At 45.2% G+C, this 15055-nt stretch overlaps 1 protein-coding gene across 1 annotated transcript in view; it reads right to left on the reverse strand.

Annotated features, from left to right (window-relative positions):
• PDZRN4 (PDZ domain containing ring finger 4) overlaps positions 1–15055 on the reverse strand; it is a 2469118-nt gene that overhangs the window by 2285521 nt on the left and 168542 nt on the right. The gene's annotated exons all lie outside the window — the stretch shown is intronic.

The raw sequence follows: 15055 nt of genomic DNA on the forward strand, positions 1-15055 counted from the left end.
GGGATGGATGGACCAAGGGGATCTAGGGATCAAACTAGACCCGGGAGGCGACACCCAAGTCCTCATGACAGCGCCAGGGAGCTGGCCGGTACTGGAAGCGATGAAGCATAAATTCCCGAAAGTGTTTGGAGGAAAGGTGGGGAAACTGGAGAAATTTACACACAAGATAGTACTTAAAGAAAACTCCAGTCCAGTGTCCCACAAAGTCAGAAATATACCCCTAGCGGTGAAAGACGCGGTGCAGACGGAGCTACACAGATTGGAAAAGGAGGGGATAATAGACCCGATCGACAGTGCGGAATGGCTCGCCCCCCTGGTAGTGGCGATGAAACCAAATGGGAAAGTCCGTCTGTGTGTGGACCTTCGGGAACTAAACAAGTGTCTCATAGTAGAGAAATTCCCGTTACCTCGCATCGCAGAAATGCTAGCCAAGACCAAAGGGGTAAAGTGGTTCTCCACCATCGACCTAACATCCGCCTATCACCAGATAGACCTACACCCGTCAAGCCGGAAGTTGACATCGTTTATCACACCCTTCGGGTGCTACCAATTCCAGAGAATGCCATTTGGCCTCGCCTCCGCAGCGGCGGTGTTCCAAAAACTGATGCATCGTCTGTTTCAGGACATTGAGGGTGTCCAGTATTTTCAGGAGGATATACTCGTGATGGGAACAGATAGAAGAGACCACAATGAGAGACTGGAGAAGGTACTCAGAGTACTGGAAGACAAAGGCCTGACTGCGGAATGGGAAAAGTGCAAGCTGGGAATGACATCTGTCACATATCTTGGGCACGAAATAGGAGGACACGGCATCACCCCTAAAAGAACAAATGTAGAGGCGATATGCAAGGCGACAGCACCCAACAACAAAGAGGAAGTAAGGTCCTTCTTAGGGATGGCAGAGTATTACAGCAAATTCGTACCACACTTCGCCACCAAGACACATCCCCTCTGACAACTAACGAGGGACAAAACGACCTACAAATGGACGGAGGACACACAAAAGCAATTTGAGGCCCTGAAGAAAGACATCAGTCAAGCGGTGCCCTTGCAAGGGTATGATCCACTCGGCCAGTCGATTCTGACGACAGATGCCAGTGAAAAAGGACTAGGAGCAGTACTCATGCAGGAAAGAAGTGATGGACTGGTGGAAACACTCAGCTTCGCGTCCAGGACACTATCACCCACTGAGCAGAAATACAGTATGATTGAGAAAGAGATGCTAGCGGTGGTGTGGGCGATGGGAAAATATCGCCAATTCCTATGGGGCACAAGATTCCTGCTTAAGACGGACCACAAGCCCTTGGTCAAGGTGCTCACCTCAAGCGGGCATGCTGGCGCCACACCCCGCATAGCAAAAATGACGCTCAAACTGCTAGAGTACAGATATGACATGGAATATATTCCGGGGACGAGGAACAAGGTGGCAGACTATCTTAGCCGAGCAGCAGCCATGGAAGGTGCCCCGGACATGACCCCCGAGGAAGACGAGATGGTGGCAATAATGGATGATCCAGAAAGGGTAATAAGCAAACAAGACTGGATACAGGCGTATGGAGAAGATGAGGAAATTTGCAAGGTCAAAGAACACATAATAAGAGGATGGCCGGAGAAGAAACGGCTAGGAGAGGCACTCCGAAAATATTATGAAGTACGAGAAGAGTTATCAGTGGGGAACGAAGGAATATTCCTGTACAGGAGAGACAAAGTGGTTCCTCCAGCAGCAGTGGTTCCCCGATTAATCGCAATGCTACACGAAGGGCACTTAGGAATAGTAAAATCTAAGGCGAGGGCGAAGCACATGTACTGGTAGGCAGGAATTGATGCTCAGGTGGAAAGGCAAGTGAGAGAGTGCAACCAGTGCCAAAGAGCAGACAAGACGCTGGTTCCCCTAAGGCCGGCGCTGGGGAAATTCCCCTTACCAAGTGGGCCATGGGAAGATGTGGCGGTGGACATCCTGGGACCGGTGCTGGACATCCACGGAACGCCCCAATACCTCTGTGTCCTGGTCGACAAGTATTCCAAATGGCCGGAGATACACATACAGGAAGAAATGGAAGCATAGACTGTGATAAAATTTCTCACCTCGGTCTTCCTAAGGGAAGGCATCCCCAGAACGCTATTGAGTGACAACGGACCCCAATTTAGATCTGAAAAATGGAACAAATATGCGGAGCGAAATGGGATCAAATTGCTGCACACGGCGGTGTACCACCCGTCGAGCAATGGACAGGTAGAGCGCTTCAATAGAGTGCTAATGGGTTCCATCCAAGCAGCCATCATGATGGGGAAAGACTGGGAGATAGAGATACAGAAAACGGTGTGGGCCTACCGCATCACCCCCATGGGGACGGGGTACAGCCCCTTCCAAATCCTAAGGGGGAGACACCCCTTCACCAAGCACAACGTCATGTGGAGGGAAAAGACAATAACAAGCAAATGGTCTCCAGCGGTAGTACAACACAACCTGGAGAAGGCCCAGAGAGTGTACACGGAGTACTACAACCAGAGACGGAAGGTCAAAAACGCCACTCTGGAGAAAGGGAAGTGGGTGAGAGTCAAGTTAGTGGTTCGAAGGAAGAAGGGAGACAGCAAGTACAGTCCACCTCTACAAGTGGAGGAGGTATATGAGAGAGCCGCCCTACTCAGCGATGGGAACGTGTGGTCCCACGACCGCATAGCGAAATGCAACAAGATCTTAAAATGGCCAGAGGAAGAGAACGAGAAATTAGCCCATGAGACCTACACAAAGGACATTGAAGGAAGTAAACTCCCTGAAGGAGGAGTAAAATCAGAGAGAGAGTACAGTGGGGAGCAGGGAGACCAGGGGGCGATGGAAGTGGAAGAGCTACCGACGGAGGAAGGCCACAGCCCGGACAGAGCGGGGCGAGGTGACCCCCGAGGCATGGAGGGGAGCCCAGCCGTAAGCAATGATCCTGGAAATCCCGGCACCCCGGTAAGACGTACCCGAGCTGGCAGAGTGATTGTGAGGCCTAGCCGCTTCAAACACTTTGAACTAGATGGAGGGTGTATACCCTAGAGACTGTGAGGACTGCATGTTATCAGGGCCATGGAAAAGGAGGGAGATATGTAGTGTGCGTTTTAGTTCTCGCACGCTGCGTGGCTAAGCAGCGCACGAGGGCAGAACGCGCTAGAGGGCAATGCGCAATTAGCGGAACGGCAGAGAGCGGAGCCGCGGCACGGAGCAGGATGTGTTTGCCCGGCGCTCTTGCGTGTGTAGTTTTCTAATAAATATATACAGTGTTCCTACATCCCTGAATTGTGTCTTCCATCAGTGTGGCTACTTACAACACAACAAACACCAGTTTCATCAATGGTTGTAAAAAAGTCTAAAGTTGCTTTCTCAAGTAAAGTAGATGTGAACGTTTCTATATTTGAAAAGTTGAATGCGCTCGCACAACCTATGTTGTATACAAATTAAAGTGTCTTATCCGTTTCAGATGTGCCCCTGGGGTAACGCTCTCCGGTCCTGAGTTCACATTTTTGAACTTGTTTAAAACAACAACCCCACGTGCAGTGGCATAGCTAGGGGGGGCGGTGGGGGCAGCCCGCCCCAGGCGGCACTATTTTGGAGGCGGGCAAAGGCATTCAGATAAGGCTTGGCTTGCTTTCGTGGACGTTCGGGGACGGGCAGAGAAGGAATAGGACTCGGGCAATGTCCTCTTCTTTTTTGTGCTGGCAGCTGTGCCCCCCCTCTCTTCCTATTATTCCTCTCTTTCTGTCTTGCTCCTCACTTACTGAAAACCGTAACTTGAAGAAACGGTTCACAACCTCTTTCCTTCTTTCATTTAGTTGCTTCCCTGTGAAATGGATCCAAAAAAGAAAAACGCTCTTGCGAGAAATGCCCTTTTTCTGACATTTTTCTATTCCAAAGTCCAGCGGGATGGAGAGAAATAGACGGTTTTAAATATGAAAAATAAATACATAACTAAATAAAGCAAGACAGAGTGGTTGCAAAGTGGCCAGATTGGTTTTATTCACATCCAAATACATCAGCCTCACTTTACAGACTTTGCAGTGAAGCACTACTTTTGTTTTCTCGTCTTTCTTTGAACAGCATTGTTGTCCCCAGGTGGGGAAGTGCACCATTTCTGGAGGGACTGCAATACCTGGTTGATGGGTGGATTGGAAAACAAAACGTGTACCATGGCTCCGTGTTTATGGATGTGGTCTTTTTAAACCATGCTGCTTACGTTTTGGAAGGATATAAGCAATGGACATTGAAACGGTTCCCTCAGGGCCCTGTAGTCATGTCCTTAACTTTTCAGGTAAATCCGCTCGCAGATTTCTGAATAGTGAGTGAGAGATTGTTAAGGTAACCATGTTTGCTTACATTTCACATGCTTTACTTAATCTTGCATTCCCTATGAGTGTTTGCTTTCACTTTTTTTATTCCGGCAGCATATTACTCTTATCAAGTGCATAATTTGAATTGAGCCACATCCAAGTGTTTATAGCGGGCTCAATTAGGTTGTATCTGAAGGAAGTGCGAGTTTCTCTCAGTGGGGCAGTATGGTGTTCAGTGGGGGGAAGAGGATGTGGCACTATGGCCAGAGCTGTTAAATTTGGAACTGGGGAACTGGGTTCAGCCTTCATGACCAGTCCACCAGACCACTCTACTGAGGGAGCATATTCCCATGCTAGACCTTAGAAGGCCCCACTAGACCTTAGAAGGCTTGATGTCTTAGTACAAGTAGGTGTACCTTAGTGGTGTCAATTGTGAGTTAACCTTGAAGGCCTATCCACCACAATCCATACTGAAGTTAATCTCCAGTCTTGCGGGCAGGCCTACGAAGCAGCAGACCCTAGAGCAACAGTGATCCAGTCACTGTGACTCTGTCACTGAGGTCACATGAACCTTGAGCAGGTGAAGGCGGTGCGAACGGTGTGACCGAACTGGGTACCTATTTCGGGTGGGTGCGTAGTGTTTGCAAGTATATTATGGTTTAAAAAAAAACTTGCTGCCTCATTCCTGGCCTCCAGCAATTTTCAGAAACAATAAAAATGTCATGATAACTTCGGTGATTAATGTTCTTCCTAGAGAGAGATCAGAGTTTTGTCTAGTGGAAGGGTTCACTCCTGGAAAGGTAGCACAGAGGGTTAATGTGCCAGCTGCAAAGAACATGTACCATGCAGATCACAAAGTGCACTGCTTTAATGGAGGGACCATGATTAATGGTCATTAAATGTCAGCTGTAGATGATGGAACCCTGAACAGTGTCATGTATGTACATGTTTGCATTGTGCTGAGGGGATTAACAGGTAATTGTTCACGCAGCTCTCTGATGGAGGTCACATGCAGTTTTTCTGAGTCCCCAGATAGATCATGCGTCTGTGTGTTGTCTTTTGTACTGCCAGTCACTGCCAGTCACCGGTGTATTCAACTGTGTAGTGAGGAAATTCAAATACGGCCCCATCTTCCCTAGTAACACCTTTACGCTGTTGCCTCACTCAGGCACCTTCAACCTTCGTAGCGTTTCTTTCACATTCTACACTGTTGCGCATATTACACGACCTTTCCTATTTCCCTGAGCTAAGTCCATTCGGAGACCCGGCTCGAAGCAACTAATCCCAGAGATAACCATCTATTGACCCTTGGTGACCGTTCTCGGCCTCTCCAGTTGTTTTACAGATCACCATCTTCAACACGCAAACACGTCCTGTCGTAAATTAATTTAACCAAGGAATGGCTATGCCGCCGGACGTATAGGGTCGGGTAGATAACACGACCTTAGGGAAGGAATTTCTATTACTAATACAACAAGGAATCTGTCAGTCTGAAAACACGGGCACAGTCGCCAAAAAGGTTAGGAATAAGCGAAGAGTTTGAAAAAGGAGCCTCAGAGTGCTGTAGGATTTATTAGGATTTCCATCAAAAACCAGTGATTGGTGAATATCATCATCTGGATATCCACACCTTCCCACCACTGTGATCCACTCCATCTTGGAGTTTCATTCGTGGTTAGTTAATAACCGGAGCACATTATTGAGGCCCGTGGATGGGGAAGGAGAGAAGACAGCCAAGCCACTAGTCAGGGCAAGATGTGTGATATATACCAAAATGATATATAAGTGGTGCAGTGCAGTAAGGTGAAATGTTAAAAAAGGATAAGGAGGAAAAAGAAAGTTTATTGAGAAATATTCCTGCCAATCCTTATCTAAAAATGGTGCAGAAACAGCTGCTAACAAATAGGCTGTTTGACAATAGGGTCGACATGTTTCAGCCTGCTTGCCTGGAGGGTCAAATGGCTTTCGTCAGGACCTTCATTATATTATCGCTACTGCATCAAAAGTGAGTGAAAAAATTATAAATTGTGAAACAATGTTAAAAAAAATACAACCTTGTTATGGTGTATAGCTTCTTCGTACTGTCAGTATGTATATGAACATCTGCGGAAATACGAGAGAGAACCAAAGGCAACAAAGTGAATGAAACCATCGAACAAACTCTAGCTTAGAACGCTGTGCCTCAATCTCAAGTGCTTACCTGATCAGCACGAGAAGTGAGCCTCACCTCACCCGGTAATGACTCAGGTTTGAAGGAGGCCCCGCCCTACAAAGTTGAATAAAATGCGTGGAAAATGAATAAACAATGAACCATGAAATTCGAGGTTCAAGGTCTAAAAACAGAGACATTCGTATGAATGTCCATTACATGCTCTGCTTTGAACGCTGAAGTGACTTCCCCCAAAAGAACAAGACAACACCTAAGTTAATAAACTCTGCAGACGCGCAAATGTTCTGACACAGGTGGAACACGCAGTGCACAATTACGCCAGGTATGTTGAAAAGTTTTAAAGTTTCAAAGTTTTAAGTTTTGACAGTCCGGGAAACCGCTTACCTCTCCGTCGGTACCTCGGTGTAGAGTTTGAGCCGTTTGGGAGGTAACCGGCATCACAGGTGAGTGGTGTTAAAAGCATACGCTTTGGTTAAGCGACGACCTGATTCGTCGACGTGGGACCAATGGGTTTCTGTGTTTAGTATGCAATGGCCTCTGATAGGGCCATGGAACGCCCGAGGTCACGCGGGACTTCGAGAATGACTACAGGATGGCGTCAGTGTGTCAGGAAGGTGTAGTTCCGTATATGTATACATGTGAGTAATGAAACTTTATCAATCAGCTCGACGCGAACATACTGCCATATGCTGGGTAGGTTGGATATAGCGAATGGTTCAAGTTATAGATCTAAATGAGGTTAGTATTAATCACCGTACCATGGGATTCCACAGTCGACATTTATCAGATTTGGCCTATGAATATAAATCGCTGGTATGAAGTAAGCGGATGGGCTGTAAATGAGCCATGTACTTTTTCTTGAAAGGGGCAGATAGTGTAAAAACTTAATCGCTATCTCAGGATGAACATTGATAAGTGGAGAGTTATAATGAAATCCACGGAATGTCATCGTTCAATCCTTTTTGGAAAGTATCAATTTTAAACACCCAGCGTTGTTCTTTTAAAAACAAAAAGCGAGATGTATCACTTATATGTGATGGGATAAAGGGTTTCTCTAGGACTGTCCACCAAAAATCGTTGGCTTGGTGCTTTACCTCATGGAAATGGCGTGTAAGTCTCGTGTTAGTCTTGTTACAGCGAAAAGTGCTTTTGTGTTCTAGCATTCGCAGTCTGACTTTACGGGTGGTCATCCCTATATACCGGAGTTTGCAGGGGCATTCGATCATATAGATTAGATTGTCACTGTTGCAGTTGGTAAAGGACCTTTGTTCCCATGGTGTGTTCGTGCCTATGTCTAGTGTTGTGGAATGGCTGAAAAAACATTGGCGCCTTTTGAATTCATGCAAGGAGAAAATACCACTGCCTTTGTTCTCTCTCAAACGAGGAAGCAACCTTAGAGACAAATTGGTTCATACACGACCCCGTGAAGAAAGACCACGTTCCATTGGCACTTTATGGGATCTACCTGCAGTACAAGGACACCACCCATGCGGGACGTGTTCAATATGCCCACAGACTAGCCATTCCACAACACTAGACATAGGCACGAACACACCATGGGAACAAAGGTCCTTTACCAACTGCAACAGTGACAATCTAATCTATATGATCGAATGCCCCTGCAAACTCCGGTATATAGGGATGACCACCCGTAAAGTCAGACTGCGAATGCTAGAACACAAAAGCACTTTTCGCTGTAACAAGACTAACACGAGACTTACACGCCATTTCCATGAGGTAAAGCACCAAGCCAACGATTTTTGGTGGACAGTCCTAGAGAAACCCTTTATCCCATCACATATAAGTGATACATCTCGCTTTTTGTTTTTAAAAGAACAACGCTGGGTGTTTAAAATTGATACTTTCCAAAAAGGATTGAACGATGACATTCCGTGGATTTCATTATAACTCTCCACTTATCAATGTTCATCCTGAGATAGCGATTAAGTTTTTACACTATCTGCCCCTTTCAAGAAAAAGTACATGGCTCATTTACAGCCCATCCGCTTACTTCATACCAGCGATTTATATTCATGGGCCAAATCTGATAAATGTCGACTGTGGAATCCCATGGTACGGTGATTAATACTAACCTCATTTAGATCTATAACTTGAACCATTCGCTATATCCAACCTACCCAGCATATGGCAGTATGTTCGCGTCGAGCTGATTGATAAAGTTTCATTACTCACATGTATACATATACGGAACTACACCTTCCTGACACACTGACGCCATCCTGTAGTCATTCTCGAAGTCCCGCGTGACCTCGGGCGTTCCATGGCCCTATCAGAGGCCATTGCATACTAAACACAGAAACCCATTGGTCCCACGTCGACGAATCAGGTCGTCGCTTAACCAAAGCGTATGCTTTTAACACCACTCACCTGAGATGCCGGTTACCTCCCAAACGGCTCAAACTCTACACCGAGGTACCGACGGAGAGGTAAGCGGTTTCCCGGACTGTCAAAACTTAAAACTTTGAAACTTTAAAACTTTTCAACATACCTGGCGTAATTGTGCACTGCGTGTTCCACCTGTGTCAGAACATTTGCGCGTCTGCAGAGTTTATTAACTTAGGTGTTGTCTTGTTCTTTTGGGGGAAGTCACTTCAGCGTTCAAAGCAGAGCATGTAATGGACATTCATACGAATGTCTCTGTTTTTAGACCTTGAACCTCGAATTTCATGGTTCATTGTTTATTCATTTTCCCCGCATTTTATTTAACTTTGTAGGGCGGGGCCTCCTTCAAACCTGAGTCATTACCGGGTGAGGTGAGGCTCACTTCTCGTGCTGATCAGGTAAGCACTTGAGATTGAGGCACAGCGTTCTAAGCTAGAGTTTGTTCGATGGTTTCATTCACTTTGTTGCCTTTGGTTCTCTCTCGTATTTCCGCAGATGTTCATATACATACTGACAGTACGAAGAAGCTATACACCATAACAAGGTTGTATTTTTTTTAACATTGTTTCACAATTTATAATTTTTTCACTCACTTTTGATGCAGTAGCGATAACATAATGAAGGTCCTGACGAAAGCCATTTGACCCTCCAGGCAAGCAGGCTGAAACATGTCGACCCTATTGTCAAACAGCCTATTTGTTAGCAGCTGTTTCTGCACCATTTTTAGATAAGGATTGGCAGGAATATTTCTCAATAAACTTTCTTTTTCCTCCTTATCCTTTTTTAACATTTCACCTTACTGCACTGCACCACTTGTATATCATTTTGGTATATATCACACATCTTGCCCTGACTAGTGGCTTGGCTGTCTTCTCTCCTTCCCCATCCACGGGCCTCAATAATGTGCTCCGGTTATTAACTAACCACGAATGAAACTCCAAGATGGAGTGAATCACAGTGGTGGGAAGGTGTGGATATCCAGATGATGATATTCACCAATCACTGGTTTTTGATGGAAATCCTAATAAATCCTACAGCACTCTGAGGCTCCTTTTTCAAACTCTTCGCTTATTCCTAACCTTTTTGGCGACTGTGCCCGTGTTTTCAGACTGACAGATTCCTTGTTGTATTAGTAATTGTATGGGGGATTGATTCTGTCTTGGTCTTTAAATTTTCCCTCGGACCCTCCCTCCCTCTTTTGTAATGATTACAGTGCAGCTGATGGCTGCGGGTCCTGTTTTACTCATACTTGATGGTATGTGGAACTGACCTTTGCCAGTTCATCACCATACAAGTACTTGCACTGCTTGTTCTGCTGGTGACTTCCTCTTCTTAAAAAGACATATACCTCACTCTCTGCACCATGGCAGAATTTAGTGGTTTAGCCTATGATGACTCTACTCTCCAATCTATATTGGATAGTACACCCAGCATATTGGACACTACATTTACCCTACCCGGCACCAATACTGATGATTGGAGCAAGATAATTACATTAAAGAAATCGCACACACGGACAACTATACACGGTGCGATCATGGCTGAATACTTACGAGGCAACTGTGCCCCTACAGGCCTAATAGTTACCAACGCCCCGCGCCTATTTTTGCAGGATAAAAGATTTCTAAAAGATTGGTCCCTTATAGCGTGGCGCTGCACGCGAGATTGGCTCATTTTGATCATTAGCACATCTAAACGCATTGCAGACACTATCCTCCTAGAGATACAGGCTTTAGAAGCCCAAATCAAAGTCACCGTCACTGCCACAATTTTCAAAAAGAACCAGGATGAAGCCAATAAAAGCAATAAAGAATTGAAAGACGCAATACTGGTCACCAAAATAGAGAAGTTTAAAAAAGACCTCGCTAAATTCAAACACGAGGTGATATATCCCTATACCAGCGATTCCTACGTAGCACCCGAGTTTAACAACAAAGGACGCAGATATGGGTCCAATTACTCAGGGAGCAGTTCGGATGATGACAATTACAGGAATGAAAATGGGGGTCCACAATCCAACAGACCACAATACAGGGGTCGAGGGAATAGAAGGAACTGGAGGGGACAATACACACCTAATTTCCAACAATGGTGGCCTCCGACACCGTGGGGATATCCCCCACCACCCCAGGCTTTCCAGCCTTTCCAACCGAACCAATTTCCAGTACACCAGCAGGACCCCAATTTCCAGCCTTTTTTAGGATCGGGCCGAGGGAGGCCCAGGGCAAGAAGAAGAGGTCAGCAACCACAGGTACATTGGAACCTGTCCCCATCAATGCCCCAACAAATGAACACACGCAGCCAAACCAAGAGGGGACAACCACAACCAGGAACGAGTACCGAGACGATCTAGTACTGAACCTGAGTAATAAGATCTTGACACCAGATGAGATATCGATACTCAACAAAGGCCTTGGTTTTGTGACCACCACTCATGGAGATGATTTTGAAGTACGATGTGACCTGGCAAAATTTTTCCGCAAAATAAGGCTACACTATTTCTTTAAGAACAAAGAGACGACCCAAGTAACATCGAGTGAACTCAACACCGGCCTGAAAAATAAATCCACCTTTAATCCACCTTTACATGAGGTAACACCACAGGTGTTAACCTTTGAACAAGCGGTAACCGAAGAAATCACCACCTTATGTAAGAACAAAACAAGATCAGACCACTTCTGCAATCTACCGAAGAAAGAACGCTTGGCCTTGAAAGGCCTTATGGAAGACCGAACCATCGTAATAAAGCCAGCCGACAAGGGCGGAGCAGTGGTCATCCAAGACACTGAAATATATCGCCAAGAGTGCCTTAGACAACTGGCGGATAGAAGATTTTACAAACCTCTCCAACAAGATCCCACCAAGAGGATTCAGAAAATTATCACCGAAGCAGTAGATGAAGCATCATCAAATGGCTGGATCACTTCACAGGAAGCATCATTTCTCAATACCCCTCATCCTGTGATGCCTTACTTTTACACTCTTCCTAAAGTTCACAAAATCCAACGGCCCCCACCAGGGAGACCTATCATATCAGGACAAGGGTCACTACTAGAACCTCTATCCACCTTTGTTGATCACTTCTTGAGACCTCTAGTCAAAGAGATGCCTACTTACCTGCAGGACACGAAAGATATTCTGCGTCTATTGCCTACAGTTGATTTCGATCCCGATAGAGACAGTCTAGTATCATTTGATGTAGAATCATTATATACCTCTATCCCTCAGGATGAGACTCTTGAAACCATCTTCTCTATCCTGAACAATACACACCTGGACACCATCACTCCCGTTCATTTCATCATAACCCTTGCACATTTGGCTATGAAAGAAAAATTTTTCAAATTTGAAGACACCATATACCTGCAGGTCTCCGGGACCAGCATGGGGAGTATTTTTGCTCCAAGCTTAGCCAATCTCTATGTGCATTCATTCGAACAAACACATGTGCTCAATAATGACAACCCCTTCAGTGACTCAATCCGACTATGGAAGCGCTATATTGATGACATCCTGGTAATCTGGCGTGGTGATTTGTCGTCAGTGTCACCTTTCTTAGATTGGTTGAACACTAGAAACAACTTCCTGAGGTTCACAGTGGAAGCTCATAAAGAGAGATTAGCCTTTCTAGATCTCTCCATCTTCAGCACTCCAACTGGCCTTGAAAGTGAACTGTATAAGAAACCAATGTCCCGCAACTCTCTCTTGAGATATGATAGTCAACATCCGAAATCATTGAGAGACAACCTTCCTTATGGACAGTTTTTGCGTGTAAGACGCAACTGTTCCACATCTGACAATTACCAGGTGCATGCAAAGAATCTCACTGAACAACTTATTGTCAAACAATATCCGAGATCTCTGATCAAAAAAGCATTCAAACGTGCTTCTAACAACAACAGAGAAGCATTAATCGAGCCACCTATTGTAAAACCACCACTAGAGCGGCTCACCTTCGTCCATACCTTCAGCACTCTTACTAATGGAATTCAGAAGAGTGTGAAAAAACATTGGCGCCTTTTGAATTCATGCAAGGAGAAAATACCACTGCCTTTGTTCTCTCTCAAACGAGGAAGCAACCTTAGAGACAAATTGGTTCATACACGACCCCGTGAAGAAAGACCACGTTCCATTGGCACTTTATGGGATCTACCTGCAGTACAAGGACACCACCCATGCGGGACGTGTTCAATATGCCCACAGACTAGCCATTCCACAACACTAGACATAGGCACGAACACACCATGGGAACAAAGGTCCTTTACCAACTGCAACAGTGACAATCTAATCTATATGATCGAATGCCCCTGCAAACTCCGGTATATAGGGATGACCACCCGTAAAGTCAGACTGCGAATGCTAGAACACAAAAGCACTTTTCGCTGTAACAAGACTAACACGAGACTTACACGCCATTTCCATGAGGTAAAGCACCAAGCCAACGATTTTTGGTGGACAGTCCTAGAGAAACCCTTTATCCCATCACATATAAGTGATACATCTCGCTTTTTGTTTTTAAAAGAACAACGCTGGGTGTTTAAAATTGATACTTTCCAAAAAGGATTGAACGATGACATTCCGTGGATTTCATTATAACTCTCCACTTATCAATGTTCATCCTGAGATAGCGATTAAGTTTTTACACTATCTGCCCCTTTCAAGAAAAAGTACATGGCTCATTTACAGCCCATCCGCTTACTTCATACCAGCGATTTATATTCATGGGCCAAATCTGATAAATGTCGACTGTGGAATCCCATGGTACGGTGATGAATACTAACCTCATTTAGATCTATAACTTGAACCATTCGCTATATCCAACCTACCCAGCATATGGCAGTATGTTCGCGTCGAGCTGATTGATAAAGTTTCATTACTCACATGTATACATATACGGAACTACACCTTCCTGACACACTGACGCCATCCTGTAGTCATTCTCGAAGTCCCGCGTGACCTCGGGCGTTCCATGGCCCTATCAGAGGCCATTGCATACTAAACACAGAAACCCATTGGTCCCACGTCGACGAATCAGGTCGTCGCTTAACCAAAGCGTATGCTTTTAACACCACTCACCTGTGATGCCGGTTACCTCCCAAACGGCTCAAACTCTACACCGAGGTACCGACGGAGAGGTAAGCGGTTTCCCGGACTGTCAAAACTTAAAACTTTGAAACTTTAAAACTTTTCAACATACCTGGCGTAATTGTGCACTGCGTGTTCCACCTGTGTCAGAACATTTGCGCGTCTGCAGAGTTTATTAACTTAGGTGTTGTCTTGTTCTTTTGGGGGAAGTCACTTCAGCGTTCAAAGCAGAGCATGTAATGGACATTCATACGAATGTCTCTGTTTTTAGACCTTGAACCTCGAATTTCATGGTTCATTGTTTATTCATTTTCCCCGCATTTTATTCAACTTTGTAGGGCGGGGCCTCCTTCAAACCTGAGTCATTACCGGGTGAGGTGAGGCTCACTTCTCGTGCTGATCAGGTAAGCACTTGAGATTGAGGCACAGCGTTCTAAGCTAGAGTTTGTTCGATGGTTTCATTCACTTTGTTGCCTTTGGTTCTCTCTCGTATTTCCGCAGATGTTCATATACATACTGACAGTACGAAGAAGCTATACACCATAACAAGGTTGTATTTTTTTTTTAACATGGTTTCACAATTTATAATTTTTTCACTCACTTTTGATGCAGTAGCGATAATATAATGAAGGTCCTGACGAAAGCCATTTGACCCTCCAGGCAAGCAGGCTGAAACATGTCGACCCTATTGTCAAACAGCCTATTTGTTAGCAGCAGTTTCTGCACCATTTTTAGATAAGGATTGGCAGGAATATTTCTCAATAAACTTTCTTTTTCCTCCTTATCCTTTTTTAACATTTCACCTTACTGCACTGCACCACTTATATATCATTTTGGTATATATCACACATCTTGCCCTGACTAGTGGCTTGGCTGTCTTCTCTCCTTCCCCATCCACGGGCCTCAATAATGTGCTCCGGTTATTAACTAACCACGAATGAAACTCCAAGATGGAGTGAATCACAGTGGTGGGAAGGTGTGGATATCCAGATGATGATATTCACCAATCACTGGTTTTTGATGGAAATCCTAATAAATCCTACAGCACTCTGAGGCTCCTTTTTCAAACTCTTCGCTTATTCCTAACCT

This window comes from Triturus cristatus, chromosome 4_1 (assembly GCF_964204655.1).
Source record: "Triturus cristatus chromosome 4_1, aTriCri1.1, whole genome shotgun sequence".
Taxonomy (NCBI): Eukaryota; Metazoa; Chordata; class Amphibia; order Caudata; family Salamandridae; genus Triturus; species Triturus cristatus.